Raw genomic sequence first — 22,008 nt, forward strand, 5'->3', positions numbered from 1 at the left:
GCCACACAAGTTTACAACACCTCATCCCTTATCTCACTGTACAGTTGCAGTGGATGTTTACAATTTCAGCACACGTGTTTATATTATTTATCATTATATAATACTGCACAAGCATGGTAGAGATGTTTTGAACCATGAGCCTGGGAGACTGATACTGTTATGGCCATAAATCCTGGGAAACTGAACTCTAAGAAATAAAATAAAAATCTACCTTACACACACTAAAATCCACCTTACTGACGCTGATATACAAAAGAAGCTTAATAAATGTTTGTTGATTCATTGGCTTGACTGATCAATTAAAATAATATTATGTAATTCTTTCAGTTAAAAACAATAGATGATTTTCCACAGTCATATATGGAACATGGGTATGAACTATTCCCAGTTATGGATGATCAAGTATCACGTATATGTGATGTTGGAATGTGCTTTCTTACTTTTATAAGGGGTGCATACTTTTATAAGTTGGGTGTGGCATGTTTAAATTCTTGGAGAATTTTCATGCCAATCTTTCATTTTCCAATGGGCCTTAAGGCTACTGTACTCCTGCATTACTTCCTACCTGCAGAGTTTACCCTATCTTGGAGTTAGCAGGTAAAGGAAAGAGGTACGAGATTGGAAATGTTGTGGATCAGTTTTTATCATTTGCCTCTTCTAACCACGCCTGCAATTCATTTCATGATGGCAATAGACAACAGTGCCATCAGGACGATATGGTGCATCACCCAAAGAAAAGTTACCCTCTCTCTCTTTTTGGTAAGAATTCCCCCAGAGTGGGGAAGGCAGTAAAGTTTTAGTTTCTAAAGCTTCCCTGTTGGCCTGTAGGCTATATGAGAAATGAGAGTAAATAGAGATAATGTAAGATATTAACCAAGCATTTAATTAAGCCTGGCAGGTGCTCGCTGTTATTAAGAACTGAAAAGTCAGATTTGCCCCTGGTAAGTGGCAATGTAGATAATTTTGAGGCTATCTGAGTCGACTGCATAAGTAAATAATATTAACAGAACAAACCAACAACATATCAAGGGATACGCATGAAACTTGGGCAAGTTTTAGCCTACTGGCCGCTGAGCTATTCATTTATAGAGTTACATTTACTCTCAGGGTAGAAATCAGGAGGAGGTGTAGCCCTGAGACTACTTACTGATTAGGGAAGATTCGCAGTGAAAGGAGTAGAGGAGCCCAGCTAAAGGGCAGGCTACCTGCTCAGGACCCTCATTGACCTTCTATAGTTCAGTGTAGTTGGTTTATTTTCCTTGGGGTCAAGACTATTAGATGTGTGCGCATCATATATTTTGACATCCTGAGGATTCTAATGATGGAGTGTGCTACAGATAATCTGTAGCATTAAAAGTCACTTATATTCCTATCAATTGTGGAATGGCTCCCCAATTGATAAATGATCAAAGAATATGGATAGTCTTCAGATGAAAAAATTAAAGCTATCTATAGTCATATTAAAAATGCTCTAAATCCCTATCAATTAGAGAAATGAAAATTAAAACAACTGTAAGGCACCATCTCACAGCTATCAGATTGGCTAATATGGCAGAAAAGAAAAAATGATAAGTATTGGAGAAGATGTGGGAAAATTGAAACACTAATGCATTGTTGATGGAGTTGTGAACTGATCCAACCATGCTGAAGAGCAATTTGGAACTATGCCCAAAGGGCTATAAAACTGTGCATAGCCTTTGATATAGCAACACCACTACTAGGTCTGTGTCCCAAAGAGATCACAAAAATAGGAAAATGACCTACATGTACAAAAATATTTATAAAAGTTCTTTTTGTGGTGGCAAAGAATTGGAAATTGAGGGGATGTATATCAGTTGGGAAATGGCTGAACCAGTTGTGGTATATGAATGTAATGGAATATTGTTCTGTAAGAAATGATGAGAAGGCAGATTTCAGAAAAAAAAAACTTGGAAAGACTTACATGAACTGATTTTAAGTGAGGTGGACAGAACCCAGAAAGCACTGTACACAGTAAAAGAAACATTGTGCATGATCAACTAGGATAGACTTAGCTCTTCTCAGCAATACAATGATCCAAGACAGTTCCAAGGGACTTGTGATGGAAAATGTCAACTGCATCCAGAGAAAGAACTATGGAGTTAGAATGCAGATTGAAGCATACTATTTTCGCTTTTTTATTTTTTTGTCTAGTAGTGTTTCCCTTTTATTCTGAGTCTTATTTCACAACATGACTAATACAGAAATATGTTTAATGTGATTATACATATATAACCTATATCAGATTGCTTGCTGCCTTGTGGAGGGGAGAGGGAAGAGAGGGAGGAAGAAAAATTTGGAGCTCAAAACTTACAAAGTTGAATGTTTGAAACTATTTTTATATGTCATTGGAAAAAATACTATTGAGTAAAAAAAGAACTCTATGCTTCAATTTCTATTTGAAATAAATGTTAACCATCCTGACATTAAAAAAATTGGGGGAATAGCCGAAAAAGTTCTGGTATATGACTGTGATGGAATACTACTGTGATACAAGAAATGATAAGCTCAATGGTCTTAGAGAAACATGGAAGGACTTGCACAAAATAATGCAGAGCGAAATGAGTAGAACCAAGAGAACATTCTATAGAGTAACAACCATATTGTTTAAGAATGCCTTTGAGCAAATAAGTCATTTTGACTATTATAAATACCCAAATTAACTATAAAGGACATATGAAGAAATATGCTATCTGCATCCAGAGAAAGAACCAATAAATAGAAGTATGCACAGAATAATTTTACATACATATACACAACTATTTTGTATGGCCACATTGTTCAAATGACTATTTTATGGAGGTCTTACAAAGGCCAAGCACTCACATGGTGGTCAGAAAAAGAGATAAAAGGACACTCTCAAGGTCTCTCTTAAAAACTTTGGAATTGATAGTGTGACATGGGAGACACTGGCACAGGACTACCCAGCATGGCATGTTCTCATCAGAGAAAGCACTGTGCTCTATGAGAAAAGCAGAATTGAAGTAGCTCAAAAGAAACATGAGATGCCAAATTTAGAAAGTCTACCTCAAATGATCACATGGACTATTTGTGCCCAACCTGTGTTAGAGCATTTTGAGCTCACATTGGTCTGATCAGCCATGGTTGGACATACTGTAAGTTGACTCTAACATACTGATGTCATTTTTGTCCCCTTCAAGACCAAAGAACAACAACGAACCAACCAACCAACCAATCAACCAACCAGTCTAATAGTAACCATCTTTAGGATGGAGGGAGAGGAGGAAGAAAAAAAGGGAAAAAAAGAAAAAAATTTACACGATAATTTATTATATATTTAAAAGGAATTGCAGGTTGTGAATAGAATTGAAGTTTCATGAGTAATCATCTTTTTTATCATATAAAAATGCTTGTTTTATTTCATAGATTAAAAATGAAATAACTTTTAAAAAGGTGCTCAGAGCCAAAAAATAATAATTCACTGGATTGAAGCATTTGAGAATTGAAAGGGACCTCAGCATTAGGTCCAATCCAATGTTTATATGTGGACATGAAAGAAATACATGAAAGAGATTTCTATTATAATACCACTTAGTACTAGTCCAGCTTTTACTTGAAGATCTGCAAGGACAAGGGACCTAGTAGCTCTCAAGATAATTCATTCTGCTTTTGTATAGCTCTAATCATTAGGAAGTTTATTCTTACACCAAGTTTAAATTTATCTCTTTGTATGTTCTACCCATTAGTCCTGGTTCTGACCTCTGGGGCCAAACACACCAAGTCTAGTCTACTGCATTTAACATTCTTTCAAATACTTTAAGACAGTTATCATGACCCATTGAGTCTTCTCTTCTGTGGGCTAACCATTCTGCATGTCCAGTTCCTTCAACTACACCTTGTGTGTCATTTGCTCAAGGTTGTCTACCCTACTGGTTGCCTTCCTCGTTATTCTCAACAGTTTATCAATGTCCTTCTTAAACTAGAATGTCAAGAATAGAAAAAAAATATGCTCTAGATGAGGTCTAATGAAAGCAGAATGCAATGGGATCATAACCTCTCTATCCCTGGAATCTATATCCCTCTTAATCTAAGAACTCAATAGCTTTCTAACATGCCACATCACACTGCTGACTCATGTTGAACTTGTAGTATGCTAAAATCCCAAGATCTTTTTCAGAATAATTGCTATCTAACCATACATCCCCCATCTTACAATTATAATGTTGGCTTTTTGTGCCAAAGTGAAAGATTTCACTTTTATCCCCATTTATTTTCAACTTATTAGATTCTTTCAAATACCCTAGTCCACTGGTTCTCAAAATGTAGATGGAGGATCCTGGGAGTCCCCAAGACCCTTTCAGGGGGCTTCCAAGGTCAAAACTATTTTCCTAATAATATTAAGATATTTTGATTTCTTACACAGCAAATATTTACTTATACAGTAAATAGTAGATATAACCCACAAAAACAAGCTCTTTGGAGTATCCTCAATAATTTTTAACAGTGTAAAGGGATCCTGAGGCTAAAAAGTTTGAAATGCCTGTCTAATTCATTTTGGATCTTAACTCTGTTAACTATTTTGTCAGCCATCCCTCCTATTTTTGTCATTCCCACATTTGATAAGCATGCCTTCTGGGCCTTTTATCCAGTTCACTAAAAAATATTAAACAGCACAGGGACAACACAGATTGCTAGGGTACTTCCCAGAAACTTTCTGCCATATTGACATTGAACAATTTCTCTTTAAATCAGGCCATCCAATCAGTAATGAATCCATTTGATTGTATCATATTTTCAGTCCGTATCTCTCCATCTTCTCCATAAGAATAGTATATGAAATTTTATAAAAAGCTTTGATGAAATAGAGGTAAGCTATATCCAGAGTACTGTCCTCTCAGTAATCCTGTCAAAAAAGGAAATGAAATTAGTCTGGCATGACCTGTTTTTGATTGAGCCTTGCTGGTTCTTTATAATCACTGTTTACCTTTCTAGATATTTGGCATCTTTCTCTTTAATGCTTGGTTTCAGAATTATTCCAGGAACCAAAGTCAGGCTCTCTGACTGAGAGTTGGCAGGTTCTGTTCTCCACCACCACCACCTCCAAAATGGGATAAATTAATTGGAGTAATTAATTGTAGTGTTAATCGGAGTAATCTGAAAAGACTTTTTTGTTAAAGGTGCCACTTTAGCTGAACATTGAAGAAATGTGGATCTCATCTAGGAGGTTCTGCAATGTTCAGGGGCTTGAACAATCACCATAACATCATCTGAAAGTAGGAACATCTGGAGATACTCAACATCTATGAGTAATCTTTCTTCCACTTGGACTGTATAGGACATCTTTCTTGACAGTGACCAATATCTTTGGTGGACATACATCTCCTTCCTTTATGCTTTGCCTAATGTTAATTATCAGAAGTTTGGAGGATATCTCCATGACAGCCTTCAAGAAATCTTGTGTAATGTTAACATCTCTGTGGGAGACACCTCCTACAGTACAATGGAAGTACAATGATCTTCCAAATCAAATCCTTTTTAACAGTTCAGAAACAGCAAAGCACAGTGGGAACTTGTTCATTCTCTGCATCATTCAGTCAATTATAGGACTGTAAAAAGGTGGTCCTGCTGTCTTGTGAGAAGCTAATTCCTTCTCAAATCTTCATCCAGCCTCCCTATGATATTACATATAGATTATTTTCATTAAAAAATTTATAAAAATGGGGAAGTAGGTATATGAGCTAATAGCTATTGATATCTTTTCAGTTGCCCCAACGGGCTTGTGAAATATTCATTTAGTTCTGCCTCCAGTGATGGCATCTCCCATTCCCAAACAATCTCATTACTTAACTGCTTTTGAGATCAGCTTAATAACTACATGTCTTGATTCTCTGTGTTTATCCAGGATAAGAGGGGCACTTGTCTGTGGATTAGCCTGCACTCATGGGATATGCTTCAAAGTGTGTACTGAAGCAACGGTGGTTGGCCCAGGAGAGCGTCCGGTTGAGAATCAGGTGAATCCATCGTTCAGTGACAAATAGGATGGAACAGACAGGTTGATTGGTTTCATCAGGTAGATTCAATGTTTCACGGTCAGACAGGTAGTTTGCATATGGGTGGAAGGGGGAAGAGGCTTGGGAAAGGAGGAAGAGGGACCTTTGCCTAATGCCTGGACACTCCCCACGCCCTAGAATTCTCAAGATTTGCTAAGCTTACTTTCCTGATCAGGTCCGGCTCAGACTCTGTTGTAATGTGAGTTTCATTTCTGTGAACTGACTTGTGGTTTGGGTTTATATTTCAGAAAGCTTGCCCTTGGCCTTTAAAATCATTTGGACAAAGGTGGTGGACATTATTAAAACATGTGCACAATATTCCAGAAGCTGTTACGTGAATGGAAATGGTATTTTTTGATCTGATTTTTTTATTTTAGAAGGAAGAAGTGTGTGTGTGTGTGTGTGTGTGTGTGTGTGTGTTTGTGTGTGTGTGTTTGTGTGTGTGTGTGTGTGTGTGTGTGTGTGTGCATGCATGAACTCAAGTTTAAGCTAGAACATAAATGATAGATTTAGGGAGAAAAAAACCACCCTTCCAAATGTGTCTTTTAATGAGGCATTTCAGTATTTCCCATGGCAATTTGAGATAATCACTGTGTACAATCTTTTTAAACAATTTTCCACATTTATTTTTAATTAAACTCGAGTAGGTTGCGGAATCCCCCATATTACCTTCAGCTGAACAACTGCATTGGCGGTAACTCCCCCCACCCCCAGGCCAAGCAATAAGGTGAGCCACAGTCTCATTAGGCTTTAAATATGAATGCTGTAGATATTCATCTACTGACACAGTGAAAGTTATAAATCTTGGCTTTTGAAGTTACTATAAAGTCATCATTTTCTGGTCTGTCCTTGAACAGCTTATATCCAGAAGAAGAGATTTCTCTTTTCCTTCATTTTAGCCAAAGTTCTCTCTGTAGTTCATAGCATTTGAGATTCAGAGCAGGAAGGGACCTTGGTATGTAATTTGATCTTACCTCCTTGGACATAAGAGGAAACTGAGGCCCATATAAAGGTGAAGTGATTTGCTCAAGGTTTCACAAGTGTTAAGTGGCAGACTGGGGATTCGAACCCAGGGATCTCTGACCGAATTCAGTGCTCTGAAGTCAGAAACAATTCTGGAGTTGGAGTCAAAGGAGCTCAGTTTAAATTCCAGCTCTGTCATTTATTACTCGTGTGACTTTGGGGAAGTCATTTTCACCTCTAAGCCTCAGTCACTTCATCTCCAAAATGGAAGAGTTGAAACTAGAAGATGTATAAAGTCTGTTAAACTCTGTATCTGGGATTCTTTGACCTACTGCACATTAAGTGGGCAGGAATTTCATTGTATTGCACTTCTCAGGGTGCCAACATATTCCTCAAATATAGTCAATTTCCATCTAATAACAAAATTATAGGTTAATGTATTTTTCCTTCATAACTGGATGACTATCATAAAGACAGGCAGTTATATATGGTGATTTGTGTTTATGGTCAACAATGCAAGAGACTGGGCATTTTACACAAGAGAAAACTGAGGCTCACAGTTTCATTCAATCTTCATGGCATTGCTTTGACGTGGCAATGACTATTATTTCTGTTTTGCAGATGAGGAAATTGAGGCTCAGGGAAATTAACTTACTTGCCAAAGGGTGCACAGCTAGTAGGCAGGTATTGTTGTTTCCAAACTAGAGGGGGCTCTTTCTTTAAAAAATAATAATAATTTAATAATAAATAAATAATATTTTCAATGAAAAAAAATTAAAACCCTGAGATTGCTATCAAGAGATAAGAACCAAGAAGTTGGAAGAGGCCAATGGCTTCCTTCCATGGGAAGCCATTAGAAACCAAGAACCCTGTTACTCCTGTTTCCTTCTTTTTGTTTACTTGAATTACATTTCATTTTTCAATTAATAACAATGCATTTTCTCTCTCTCCCACCCCATTGGAAGGAAAAAGAAAAATAAATCTCTTGTAACAAATATGTACACTCAAGCAAAACAAATTCCCACATTGGCCACGTCCAAAAATGTATGTCTTATTCTGCATCTTAAATCCCATCAACTTTCTCTCAGGAAGAATTGTGACTAGCCTAACTCATAGATGGCCATTGAGTCAATTAGAGTTCTTAATTCTTTCAACTTTGTTTGTCTTTGCAATATCGTGGTTACTGTTTGTTATCCTTCTGTTTCTGTTCACTCCATTCTACAAAAGTTCAAAGAAGTATTCCTCACTAACAATGATCCTGTTTTTGAGAAGTTCCCTATCATCTAAATTCATCATATGACCTATTCATCCTCTTCCCCTAAATGGTTACTGGCCTGGCAGAGGAGGTTTAGTGTCTATTTCTGGATTTTATCTCTTTGTCAGTGTTGTAATTCCAATTCACAGAGGCCAAAGCCCTAGCCCAATGAGCAACACTGTCTCTAAGTGGACATTTTGACCTTCCTACCCCACTGACCCCCAACAGACTTACAGTAAAGGGGCATGTGTGAGGGATACTGAGAGCTTAGGGCCTCCCCTTTGTCTTCAGCATTTGATCTCAGGTGATTCATCTGATTCGACTGCTTAAGAAACAACAGAAGGCCTGTTTCACATACAGACAGGCTTTTCATCCCCAGACCTCTAAGTGTACCGTTCTGAGTGAACAATTTATAATTATTTCTTTTTTATCACTCCTGTCGAGAGTGGATTTGAGTCATGACCAGAGAGAAAGTGGGTGGCTGATTAATCCATACTTTCTGTCATTCCATGGATTTGAGATATGAAATATTACCTGAACTTTTAAAACAAATAACTGTAATTTCCATTTAATTGATTTTTGACCTTGGACCACATTTATTCATCAGTAATTTACCTTGGGTTAGAACAAAACTGAGACAGTGTTGGAATATGAACCAGGAGTGAAGAGCTGGCCAAGTAGGAAGGGATACAGCTGAATTCAGCTGACCCAGTATAGCCTGGGCTCTAAGGATCCTGTTTCTTCCCTCTAGTCATGAAAGGAAACAGGATTTGAGACAAAGATCATGAAAAATAAATCATAGATTTATAGAGGTGGGAGCCACCTCCAATATCATTCAGTCGGGGAATTATTAGTAACAGGAAACGCTGGGAGCTGTTGGAGCATCAGTAGAATGTAAATTCCTTGAGGGCAGGGCTGTTTTCATTGCCTGGTACCTACTGGGTACTTGAAAAATGCCCTTTAGATTAATTAAGATTGAACGTGGAGGCCTTCCAAGTACTCCTCAAATTTCATCACATAGAATGAGCTAGAACAGATTTTCAAGACGATTTTGACCAGAAGCATCAAGCTGGCAAAACTCCCCAGTGCTCAGAACCAGATTAAAATGTAATGGGGAAATATTTAACAAAATAAAATTAAACATTAATTTATGATTTTCTAAGACAATATTTGTTCATATTGACTTAGGAATCAATTTCTATTTGAGTTTGATACTATTGATTTAGACCAACACCCTAATTTCACAGATGGGGAAACTGAGTCTTAGAGATTTTGCCTATGGTCCTGCTACTACTGAATGGCTGAGTCAGGGCTATGACTGAGGTCCAATTCCTAATGCAGTTTTTTTAATTTCATTTTGTATTTTCCCCCATTACCCCAGAATAATTAATGGACCCCCTATTCATTAACACCTTTGACAATATCAGAGGTGTGTGTACTGAAGCAAGCTCAAACTGCCTCAGGACAGCCCATTGTTAAATATTCAATATGTGCATTTATACCTCAGAAATCATCAAAGGTAGGGTTGGACTGATTATTTTATTGATTGTCTAGACTTAAGAAAGTGATGAAGAAAATGTTAACAATGCATATTAAACTTAAAAGTGGATCATGCATCCATTTCTTTTTCTGGAGACTAGGGATTTAAATATTTACCTGTTTAATTATTTAAAAAATTTAAACCCATTAATCCTAAAACTTCACCATTTAATCCTAAAACTTTAACCAGTATTGGAACAGTTCTAGCACCTTTTCATCCTATTCTCTGACACAATTGAAACATAAGATTAAACAGAGGTTGGAATTATCAGGGTTGCACCTTTTCTGGAAATGAAATTAGCTTTAGCTACTGTCACCCCTAAATCAGTTATATACAATAGAAAGCTAATTCCATAAAGCTATATCACTACGAGGTCTGGGAAAGCTTTGACTGTCGGCCTAGAAACAAATCATATGATCATTGTCTAATTGCCAGCCTGCCTAGGTTCAGAGAGTCTCTGCACCAGGTTGGCCCCAGGATTATGCATATTTTAGCTATGAAAATATTTTTCGCCTTAATAATACTTCCCCCCCATTATATGTAAAGATAGTTTTCAACATACGTTTTTATAAAAATTTTAGTTCCAAATTTTTTTCTCTCCCTCCCAAGACAGCAAGCAATCTGATATAGGTTATATATGTGCAATCATGTTAAATATATTTCCACATTTGTCATGTTGTGAAAAAAGAATCGGAACAAAAGAGAAAAAGAATGAAAAAGAAAAAAGGAGAGAGAAAATAGTATGCTTTGATTTGCATTCAGACTCCATAGTTCTTTCTTTGGATATGGATAGCATTTTCCATCACTAGTGTTTTGGAATTGTCTTGGATCATTGTATTGCTGAGAAGAGCTAAGTCTGTCAAGGTTGATCATCACATAGTATTGCTGTTATTGTGTACAATGTTCTCCTGATTCTGCTCACTTTACTCATTATCAGTTCATGTGAATCTTTCCAGGCTTTTCTGAAATCTGCCTGCTCATCATTTCTTATAGCATAATGATATTCCATTACATTAATATAGCACAGTAGTCTTCTACTATATTCCTATACCACAACTTGTTCAGCCATTCTCCAACTGATGGACATCCCCTCAATTTCCAATTCTTTGCCACCACAAAAAGAGCTGCTGTAAATATTTTTGTATATCTGAGTCCTTTTTTCCATTTTTATGATCCATTTGGGACATAGATCTAGTAGTGGTATTGCTGAGTCAAAGGATTTTTATAGTTTTATAGCCTTTTTGGGCATAATTACAAATTGCTTTCCAGAATGGTTGGATCAATTCACAACTCCACCAATAATACTTTAGTGTTCTAATTTTCCCACATTTTCTCCAATATGTATCATTTTCCCATTTTGTCGTATTAGCCAATCTGATAGCTGTGAGGTAGTACTTTGGAGTTTTTTTTTAATTTTCATTGCTCTAATCAACAGTGATTTAGAACATTTTTTTGATATGATTATACATAGCTTTAATTTCTTCATCTAAAACTGCCTGTTCATTTCCTTTGATCATTTATCAACTGGGGACTGACTTGTATTCTTATAAATTTGACTCAGTTCTCTATGCATTTTAGAAATGAGGCCTTTATCTTAAACACTGGCTGTAAAAAATTGTTTCCCAGATTTCTGCTTCCCTTTTAATCTTGGTTGCATTGATTTTGTTTGTGCAAAACCTTTTTTAATTTAATGTAGTCAAAATTATCAATTTTGCATTTCATAATGTTCTCTATCTTTTGTTTAATCATAAATTCTTCCCTTTTCTATAAGTCTCACATGTAACCTCTTCCTTGCTCTCCTAATTTGCTTATGGTATCATCCCTTATGGCTAAATCATGGACCCATTTTGACCTTATCTTGGTACAGGGTTATGGAAACTTTTTAAAGTTTTTATTGATCCTTTTGGCTTTTATATCACATGCATTGTCAAATACCCTACCCCAACCTGTCATTAATACCTCCTTTGTAAAAGGGAAAAAAGAAAAAAAAATAAGTAAGCTTATCTAGCAAACAAAATGAGCAGGTCTGACAATTTGTTAACATTCTAAATCCATAGACACCCTACCTCCCCAGGTGGATTGGGGGAGGGGCAGAGAAGCTGCCACAATATCTCTCAAAGATAATCAACTAATTCATTTAGGGTTTATGACCTCTAACCACATCAACAAAACAACAAATTTTTTGTGTTGATGTATCAGACAGGTTAGGCAGCTAGGTGGCACAGTGGTTAAAGTGCCAGGCCTGGGGTCAGGAAAACTCATCTTCCTGAGTTCAAATCTGGCTTCAGATACTTACTAGCTGTGTGACCCTGGGTAAGCCACTTCACCCTGTTTGCCTCAGTTCCTCACCTGTAAAAATGAGCTGAAGAAGGAAATGGGAAACCACTTCTGTATCTTTGTCAAGAAAACCCCAGTGGAGTCACAAAGAGTTGGATATGACTGAAAAATGACTTAATAACAAACAGAAAGAGCAACCAAATAATTCCCTTAAGCCTTAATTTAAAAAAGAACAAAGAAAACAAAGTCAACTTTCTATCATAGTCTTTTGAAAATATTGACATAGTAGTGATGCAGGGAACTTGTCCAGGTTTCAGAGACGATCTGAACTGATCCCTAAAATATTGCAAAGTAAATTATAGAATCTGAGATCTAGAACAGGAAGAGACCTCAGAAGTCATTGATTCTAACTTTCTTATTTTGCAGTGGAGGAAATCAGGCCCATAAAATAATTTTAAAGGAAGAGAAATTTAATAGCTTAGAAAAGACATGGCTGAAGGAAGAAGGTGACTATACAATAATGTCAAACATCAAATGGAAGATGTAAAAATTAGTTAATTCTTGGAATGCTTTCAATTACTTGGATATTTGGTATGCTATAGATAAATTTAACAGTAATAAACTTTTCCAATTTTAAATCTGGATATTTAATGTCATAGAGACACAACCTACAGTAATGGCCAAGGGTAGATGTTAGACTTGTTTTTTCATTGGTACAATGAACTCTCATTGGAGAAAACTCTTTCTACCAATACAAGTTGGAACTTTCTCTGAAATTTATAGTCTTAGTTACCTAGAACATGGAAAGGTTAAGTGACTCCAAGTCACACAATCATTACACATCAGAGATAGAATTTGAACCCAGATCTTCCTGGCTTTGTGTCCAGATTTTGATCCCCTATTGTACCAGACCATGAGCAAAAAAGTCTAAAGTGACTTGGATAGTTGATATCTCTCCTTCATTTTTGAGGAGGACCATTGACATCACCAGGTGATCTCTTGACTTGTGCATGAATTGGATTTGAGTCAGGCAGAATTGAACAAAGTTGTCAGCCTTACTCTCTGTTCCTAAGTCATCAACGTCCAGTGGCCAGACAAAAGTCAAGGCAACTGGTGATGGCCAGGGATACGGTTTATGACCTTGACATCTTTGATCTCTGACCAAGCTCTAAGCATTTCACTGCACCTGCTTCAGCCACCAATTGTTCTCATTCACCTATTCCACTGGGGAAGGTGCTCACACACTTGGGGTAGCAAGTCTGAGGACCATCAGTAACCCTCAATCTGGTTTAGCCCATCCAAGATGATTTTACCAGGATGTGGCTGCTGCATATGCTACAGCTTCTTGGAACCACAGGTGAGAGTTGAGCTCCAGAGGCTTGAAATAGATGTAAGGAGAAACTATGTAGCAGTAAGGAATGTTTAAATACAGAAATCTATTACTTTGTGAAACTCTGAAATGGAAAATGTAGACAAGCTTTGAAAATATTTCCAAAAAACTAGTTTTTAACAAAGTAGAATAATAAATGAATAACAAACTTAAAATTATAAGATTATGGATGGTCTACAGAAAAGAAAGAGAAAAGAAAAAGTATCCTGAGCAGACTTCAAAGATCATAAAAAGGAATTTGAGAGAATATAAAAGTTGAAGGGAAGCAGTTGTCCAAGGTCTTTGGTGATTTAGTTAGACTCATGGATGTACATGGGTTAAGTCACTCAAAATCTAAAAAGAGTAGGAAGAAAAATCAGGCCAGTTGATGCCAGGACCACCCAAGCTGTTTAGTGCCTTTGTGTAGCAGGTTTTCCATGTGGGGTGGAAAAGATAGCACTGCATTTATAACACCAGCTTTTATTACTGACGACAATATGGGGAGAGAAAAATCTGCGTTCTATAAATGCCCATTATCATCCAATAGTTTTAACCAGGTAAGGTTGGAAGAAGCCTATTCACATCTATTCTGTGAAGAGTGGAAGTATCTGTCCCCATTCTCCCACCCCCTTCCTCCACAGATCAGGAAATAAACAATCCACGGTGTAAACCGTTGGTGATTTTGAAAGGCTGTTAAGGGTTATCTAGGGAGAACAGCGTGTAAGTTCAGATGGGAAAAAATTAAGTCAAAATACAGGACCAGATTGAGCTTTTTAAAGTCTAAAACGGGTTGGTAGGCTAATGCCACTCTGTGTTAGGAAAGAGGGAAAAAACCCCTCCCAGGGGGCATTACATAAGACAGAAACCAAGTTGCTAAGGAGAGAGCGAACAAGAGGAGAAAGCATGAGAGGTTAATTTTGAGATGTTTTAGAGGAAACTTCAAATATCACTTAAGCTAAGAAGTAAACATTAGCAGGGGCAGCTAGGTGGCACAGTGGATAGAGTGTCAGGCCTGGAGCAAGGAAGACTTGAGTTCAAATCTGACCTCAGACACTTACTGTGTGACCCTGGGCAAGTCACTTAACCTTGTTTGCCTCAGTTTCCTCATTTGTAAAATGAGCTGAGGAAGGAAACAGCAAATCATCCTAGTATCTTTGCCAAGAAAACCCTAAACAGGGTCACAAAGAGTCAGACACGACTGAAAACAACTAAACAACAACAAAACCATTAGCATGCTCTTAGGTAAGCTCTGAACCAAACACAGGACAATTAGGGAACTGAATCAAAGTTCCAGTATTAGGCAATGTACTGAAAAGAAGAATGGTGAATGTCAAAAGATGTTGAATGGATACAATTACAGCATTTACTGGAATAAGATGAATGAGTAAAAACCAAGGTAGAGAAAAATGAGTGCACCTTGGAGAAGCCTTTGTCTAAGGGTTGACTGATAGTGGAAGCTGCCACAGATCTCAGTGTAACTCACGTTTTGTAGAATATGGGGCAAACAGCTTACAGAAAGTCACAGCTGACCTTGTGCCAGGCATGCTTTAAAAAGGGAATGTTCATGTGATGCTAATTTGACCCCAAATTCTCTGAAATGTCTCTTCCTACAAGAACAACATAAAGTTAATGGGAGAAAATAACCTCCAAGATATTAGAAGCTTTTACCAGAATCCACTCCGACTTGGGTCCTCATAGAATTTAATCCAGTAACCCATCATTTCATGTAATAGAAAGTCAGTAACTTCTCTATAAGGACTTAAATTAATAACTTACTATTAATTTGTTTAAAAATTATAAAATAGTTTAATATTTTTTTGTTATTTTCTTTGTTATTTTGTTATTTGTTATTTGAATACGTATAGCAGTAGTCTTTCAAGATCGGGATAATTTGATTAAAATCCAAATTGTCACCAAGGCACAGCCCAATTTCTAACCTACCCTTCTCCAACAGTGCAGTTCATTGCAAGGTAGATGGATTTGTTCATGCATCGATGTCTGTTCTACGTCTTAGGTTTCTTCTCTCCCATTATAGCTTTTTAGAGTTAAGGAATGAGATTTAAATCTACAGTTTTTCTCTTGAGCACCTAACACCATGTCAGGAATGGGGCTTAATGGAAACTTAATTGAAGAAAGGCCCCTTCCATCTTGGATTTCATGATAGAGAATAAAAGCAAAGTTGGGCCCAGTATGATATGAACTCTAGAGAGGAGGGTTTAGGATTATAAACTTAAGGCCAAAAGTGAGCTTAGAAATCATTGATTCCAATCTCTTCATTTTACAAATAATGAAACTGAGGCCCAGAGGGGTGACATGACTTGCTTGATATCACAACAGCAGAGCATGGGGCTAGAAGGGATCTATAGATTAATGAATCCAAACTCTCCATTTTGAAGATGAGGCCAAGCGAAGGAAAGAGATTTGGCCAAGATAACATAGCCAGTGTAAACCCTGGTAGAGCTGGTTCTCTGACTCCAAATATTGTGCCCCTTCAGAGAAAGGAGAGATAAGTTCTCATGGCCTAAAAACCTGCAGAAAAATTCAGCCGAGGAAGAACAGGAAGTTCTAAGAAAGGATGATATAAAAATAAACAATTCTGAAAACAAAGACAAAGAGTTGTCTATGGAGACCAATACATATTCAAGGAGAACTCACTGACCAACTCAGACATTAAAGATACGAACAGGCTTGCTCTTAGCTTTGAGTTGCTCCACCTGGCTTTTGTTAGCTACATGGGGAGTCTCACAGCCTCTGAAGAGGACATAGAGTTATCAGTCTGCCCTTATCAGCAAGCACAAGATGCAACCTGAGATTGCTGAAGAGAGTCCATGGGACCAATGTGATGGCTCACCCAGCAGAGAAACCAGGAGGAACATTGGGGAAGAAAAGAAGGATTACACAAAACCCACATACAGCCCCAGCACTGAGCAATTTCCAGGAGAGAGAGAGAAGGCCTAGAGAAAGCGGGTCAATGACATTGTCAGAAGTGGAGCTGTAGCATCAGAGGCATGAGCCTCTGATATATGCCACAGGCATGATTCCCCTATGCATGTGCCCCTATGCATGATAACTTCTGAAAAAAAGGAAAAGAGCCAAGCATTTAGGAAATCTCCATGTGTACATATGTTTCTATATAATGATATACACATATACGTACACACATATACATATGTATGCAGACACATGGATGCATACAAACAATATCATGTTAATAATATAACACAACGTTTTGTGATGTAACATAACGTAACATCACATCACATCACATCACGTCACATCACACCACATCATATCACATCACATAATACGTTTAAAAGTTTATTCTGTATACATTCTTTTCTGGAGAACCAGTTGTTAAACATTTCCCAGCACACCTCTCCTTGTTGTTCCAGTGCCCACAGAAAATGATTGTTTCTTCTTTATCTGTATTTGTATACGTATATAATATAACTAATATAAATATACATGCATCCATGAAAGGGCAAATTGTATTGATACAGCTTACCTAGATTTCAGCAAACCATCTTAACAAGTCTCTTAGGCTAACCTCATGGACAGGATGGAGATATGTGGGTTCTGGGATGCTAGAAGTAGGTGGATTTGGACCCAACTGAATAGTTCAAGTCAAACAGTAGTTATAAATGAATCAGTGACAAATTAGAAGGGTGTCTCCAACAGAAAATTTTCAGAGCTTGCTTTTCTTTAAAGACCTTAGTAGGAACCCGATAAATATCCATTGATTTCTTGATTCTTAGGCTTCATCCACATAGCCTAACAGCCCCTTGCACATAGTCCAGAAGCACATACTAAAGCCTGGGTGAATTAAACTAAATTGAATTGAGGATCATAACATACATACATAACATAACATACAAGATAACATACAAGAGTGAATTTAGACTGCTTAGCAGGATCACATATACCTCAAAGGTGTTCTCCCTGAAACATGTTTAGAAAAGGACAGATTCTCTCCATTTTGTGAAATTCACCAATGTCCAGGGATAGTTACTGTCATCTTTGTAAGCACCTGGCTCAGGGCCTCACACACAATAGTTTAAACCTCAGTAAATATGAAGAGGAAGAGCAAGCAAGGTATTATAACCATATCAGCCCCTTAAATTCATATATGTAAATAGGAATTTGTAACTCATTTTCATACTGAGTCAAAACAGAAACTGAACATAAAAAAATTTCCAGTTGATAATTTTGTTTTCTACGATTGTACTAATCTTCTATTTTTCTTTTCTTTTTTCTTTTGAAAGAGGGCCTGTTTGATGGAATATTTTTAACTATCCAGTATTTAGGCAATGTAACCAAAGTCAATTTTTGAAGAGAACAATTGTGACACCAAATATGGGACTTTCCCTTTCTCTGTCCCCTTTTCTTTCTCTTTCTCTCTATTTCTTTCTCTCTGATGATATGACAGTGAAAATAATTTATGAGGCATTACAAGGCAAAACAAGCCCGCGGGTATACAAAGGGGCTAGGGAATAGAAGAAGCGATCAGCCATTATATTATGCCAGTGGAACTAATCACATACAGACTTTCCTTTTTTTCACTTGAAGTAAACATGATCAGAATTACAGAGAACATGGGTCTTTGAACATCTCCTAGTTCATTTGAAGAAATACAAGATTAGATTCCTAGGGAACGAATAGAAGTTCCTCATTTTCCAGCTTTGAAACTGTCTCCAAATTTCATTATCTTAGAGAACTAGGATCAAATTCTTTCTCTCAAATCCAGCCCACATTAGCAATAAGCCCTGTGTGCTACCATTGGGTAGTTGGAGGCAGACCTTCTGAATAAAATATTTGGGCTCCACCCTGCTCTGAGGAGGCAGACTCCATACTCAACAACATCCTGGAGGAATAAAACGGGATGAAGAATGTGTTTGTGATGCTTTTATCATGCTTATGATGTTATTCTCCCAGTAGCAATTGATAATTGACCCAGGAGCCTGTACCATAGGGGTAACCTGTACCACAGGAACTTTCCTAAAGGCTGTGGGGAAGAGATTCACCCAGAGTTACCTAGGAGCTACTCTTACCCTATTCCTCCCTTCCCCTTCCCCCAACTCTCAACAATCACTTCTAAAAGGGAATTAGGAGGAATTCAGAAATTCACAATTTAGATATGACATCTGTGAAATAAGGTGATCTTTTCACTTTTCAGGAGCATATTCTCCACTAGTATGTCACTTCACAGCTTCGTAGGAGGGAGAGCATATGGGACCAGGTCACAATATGACCCTTCTACAAGGTTCTTCTTAAATAGATCTCAATGCATAGCTGGGGTTTTTCCTGCTCCACAGGAGCCCTAACGGATACATGCTGAATTCCCTCACTCCTTCAGCCTCATACAATCATCAAAATCATCCTCACACCAAATTCACTCCCTAATCACACTCTCCAACCCTTGTTCTTTGCCATATTGCCATTGAGTCCATTAGCAAACCCTCTCTCTGTCTTTCCTATACTTCTTCATCCCTTCTCCTAACATTCTCACCACCACTAAGAGTGATGCCTTTGGTCCCCTCCATTATGGATAGTTCTCTGTCCCTGCTCCTGCTCTGGATCATGTCACAAGAAGCCTGATCCTCCTTGTATGTATCTGCAAACCCCTTGGCAAACAGATATTTCTCCTTTCCCTCTTATCTGACAGCAACCCAATTTCTGACACTAATTGCCTGTCTGCTTGGGGGATACGGTCTACCTTTCATGACAGAATATTAACAGTCGTGAATCTAGGACCTCACCCAAGTACCATAGCCATGAACCTAGGTGAAATGCACAGACTATAAAAGCAGGGAACACACAGTCCTCACAATGATCTTGTAATAGAGGTATTCATAACCCTGAGCTGTTAAATACAGATGAGAATACTGAGGCTAAGAGAATTTCAGGGATTTGCTCATAGTAACAAAGGTAGAAAACAGCAGGAGGAAGATTTGAACCCAGGTATCCCTTGACTTCAGGCCAGGTGTTATTCCTACTACATCTCACTGTCTTCTTTATAATAATAATTTACTTTTGTAAGGTTTACAAAGTTCTTTTCTCACACCAACCTTATAAGGTCGGGAGAGAATAATTCCCATAACTATTAGGAGAAATAATTCAAAGATATTATTGTCTTTGTAAGAAATCAGAATCTAATTATGTAAAAATACTAGATACCCAGACCAAATAAATACAAAAGATTAGTGTTTTGCAAACCCATAAAAATAAAAACTAGAGAAAGGCATCATTATTTAGCAAATGTACTTGGGAAAATTGGTTAGTAATTTAGCAGGAAATGGATCTAGGCCTATATTCACATCATATACCTCAGTGATTTCCAGATAGAATTATGAATAAAAAGTTCTAAAAGGATGGAAAAAAATTGAATAATGCACTTATCTCAATGGCAGAAAGGAGATGACTTTTTTCCCCTATTCAACAAATAGAAATAATCATTAGGAACAAGATATATGTGCTTAATTACATTAAAGTAAATTCTGCACAACAAAAATATTTATGGTAAATATTACAACTTAAAACTAGACATTCAAAATATATGAAGATATAATAAAAAATTAGAAAGTAACAATAATAGGTAGCATTTACATAGTAGGCTTTAAGTTTTGCAAAGCACTTTGCAAATATCTTAGTTGAACTTCGGGAGGTATGTGCTATTATTTATACATATATATATAATATATTTATATATATATATTATGTGTTTATATTTATATAATTATATTATATATAGTATATAAATATATCATTATTTATATTTATTATATTTATATTATATTATTATTATGTACCCAAGATTACATAAGCTTTTTTTTTCTCTTTGACTTCCAGATGATACTGTTAAGTTGTATTAAACTGGTGGTCCACTAAAACCTCTGAATCTTTTACAAACTATCATCCTCTTAAGTCTCCCAATCGTTATCCTTGCTCCTCCTTGCCCAGGACTGAGACCCAGATCCAAGTATGCATAATGCAACAAAGTCCTGACCTCAGTGCCAGCAAAGGGTCCCCTTTGATCTCCTTCTGACCAGTTGTATGATCTCCTTACCATCTGTGGGCTGAGAGGTCCAGAAACCACCACTGCAGCCATTGATTCAGTCGCCACCAAGATCTACTGCTCAGGTTTACTAGGGCATGGCCTGCTGGACTGAGCTCCGCTCTCACCCAGGTGCAATAGACCTACCCTGCTGACCTCCTAAGTTTGTCTTGAACTGAAAAATTGCTTCCCTCCATCCTTTTGTGGGTTCTGCCACTCTAGAATTTATTTTAAGGCATTATTTAAAGTAGTTTGGACAGGTTTGGGGGAGAAAATCAAGTGAATCCCTGCCTTTTCTCTATCATCCTGGCCTCATCCCCTAGCTGCCCTTCTTTTAAAAATAGTCATTATCATACGTGAAGACACATGAATGAGAATGAATTCACAAAGAATTCTGATAGCAGTGGCTTATAGGGGGTCACTAAACAGCTATGACATTTTACGAGTTGAATTTCATTTATTTAAATGTGAATAGCAGCCAAGCAAGTTTAATTGTTTCTGTCAAAGTCAGTATTTGGTGGGTATATCAGGTTGATTCTGATTCAAAAATGTATTATTTATAATAAATTATTTTAAAAAGTTAAAGCAAAAGGCCTCAGAGTTAATATGCAAATCCCTCAACATACCTACTTTACAATAATGATTTTGAGGCAAAGGACTAACTTTTTTTTCCTGACCTTGTCATTCAGAAAATTACCTTATTTTCCTCTAACTCACCAAAGGCTTTAACAATAATCTAAAAACAATATAATTAAGGTAATTTTAGAAATTACTCCATCTTTTAAGGATTCCAGTCATTTTTTTTCTTCTGGTAAATGCTCAGAAACTCAGGTTAGCAAGATAGTTTTAGTGAAGGAAACTTGGGTGAATATCATTGACAAGTAAGACCATTTCTGTAAGAATTATAGCTTTTGGAATTTTTTATTTACATGAGGCCTTTACTGCTCCTTATTCAATGGTTTTTTTTCCTGTCATACTCAAACAACTCTCATTTATCATCACATAGGTGACAATAGGCCCAAATCCAGTCCTTTGCATCCCTTCATTTTGATGTTCTGTCAAAGCCACAACTAGGGCAGTATGACTGGGATGTTGCCCCAGGGCACTGACAGTACTCACAGACCATCAGTACTGTAGAAATAACTGACCTTATGATTTAGTTAGCAAAAAGTAACTAAAGTAGAAGCTACCAGACAGCAGATTAAGGTGAACTCTCCCTCTCTCTCCCAGCCACATGCAGTGGCCTTTCCTGGAGTGACCTCTCCAACTCTGCTGTCCTAGAGTCTGTCTCCTACCCACAATGAACTTACCCATGTCCCACACCGACCTCAACTGAGTGTTTGCTTAATGTTTCTCGTACCAGTCGCCATTTTTGGTACTTGAGATACCCAAATGCACAAAGTTCTATATGCCAGTAATGAAACCAACAACAGCTAAGCTTCTGAAGCTGTTTTAGAAATATGCTATAGACAAGTGGTTTGATGTGGATTGTACATATGCAGTCATGCTAGGCATTATCGTGTT

Source organism: Trichosurus vulpecula, chromosome 6 (genome assembly GCF_011100635.1).
Source record: "Trichosurus vulpecula isolate mTriVul1 chromosome 6, mTriVul1.pri, whole genome shotgun sequence".
NCBI classification, from domain to species: Eukaryota; Metazoa; Chordata; class Mammalia; order Diprotodontia; family Phalangeridae; genus Trichosurus; species Trichosurus vulpecula.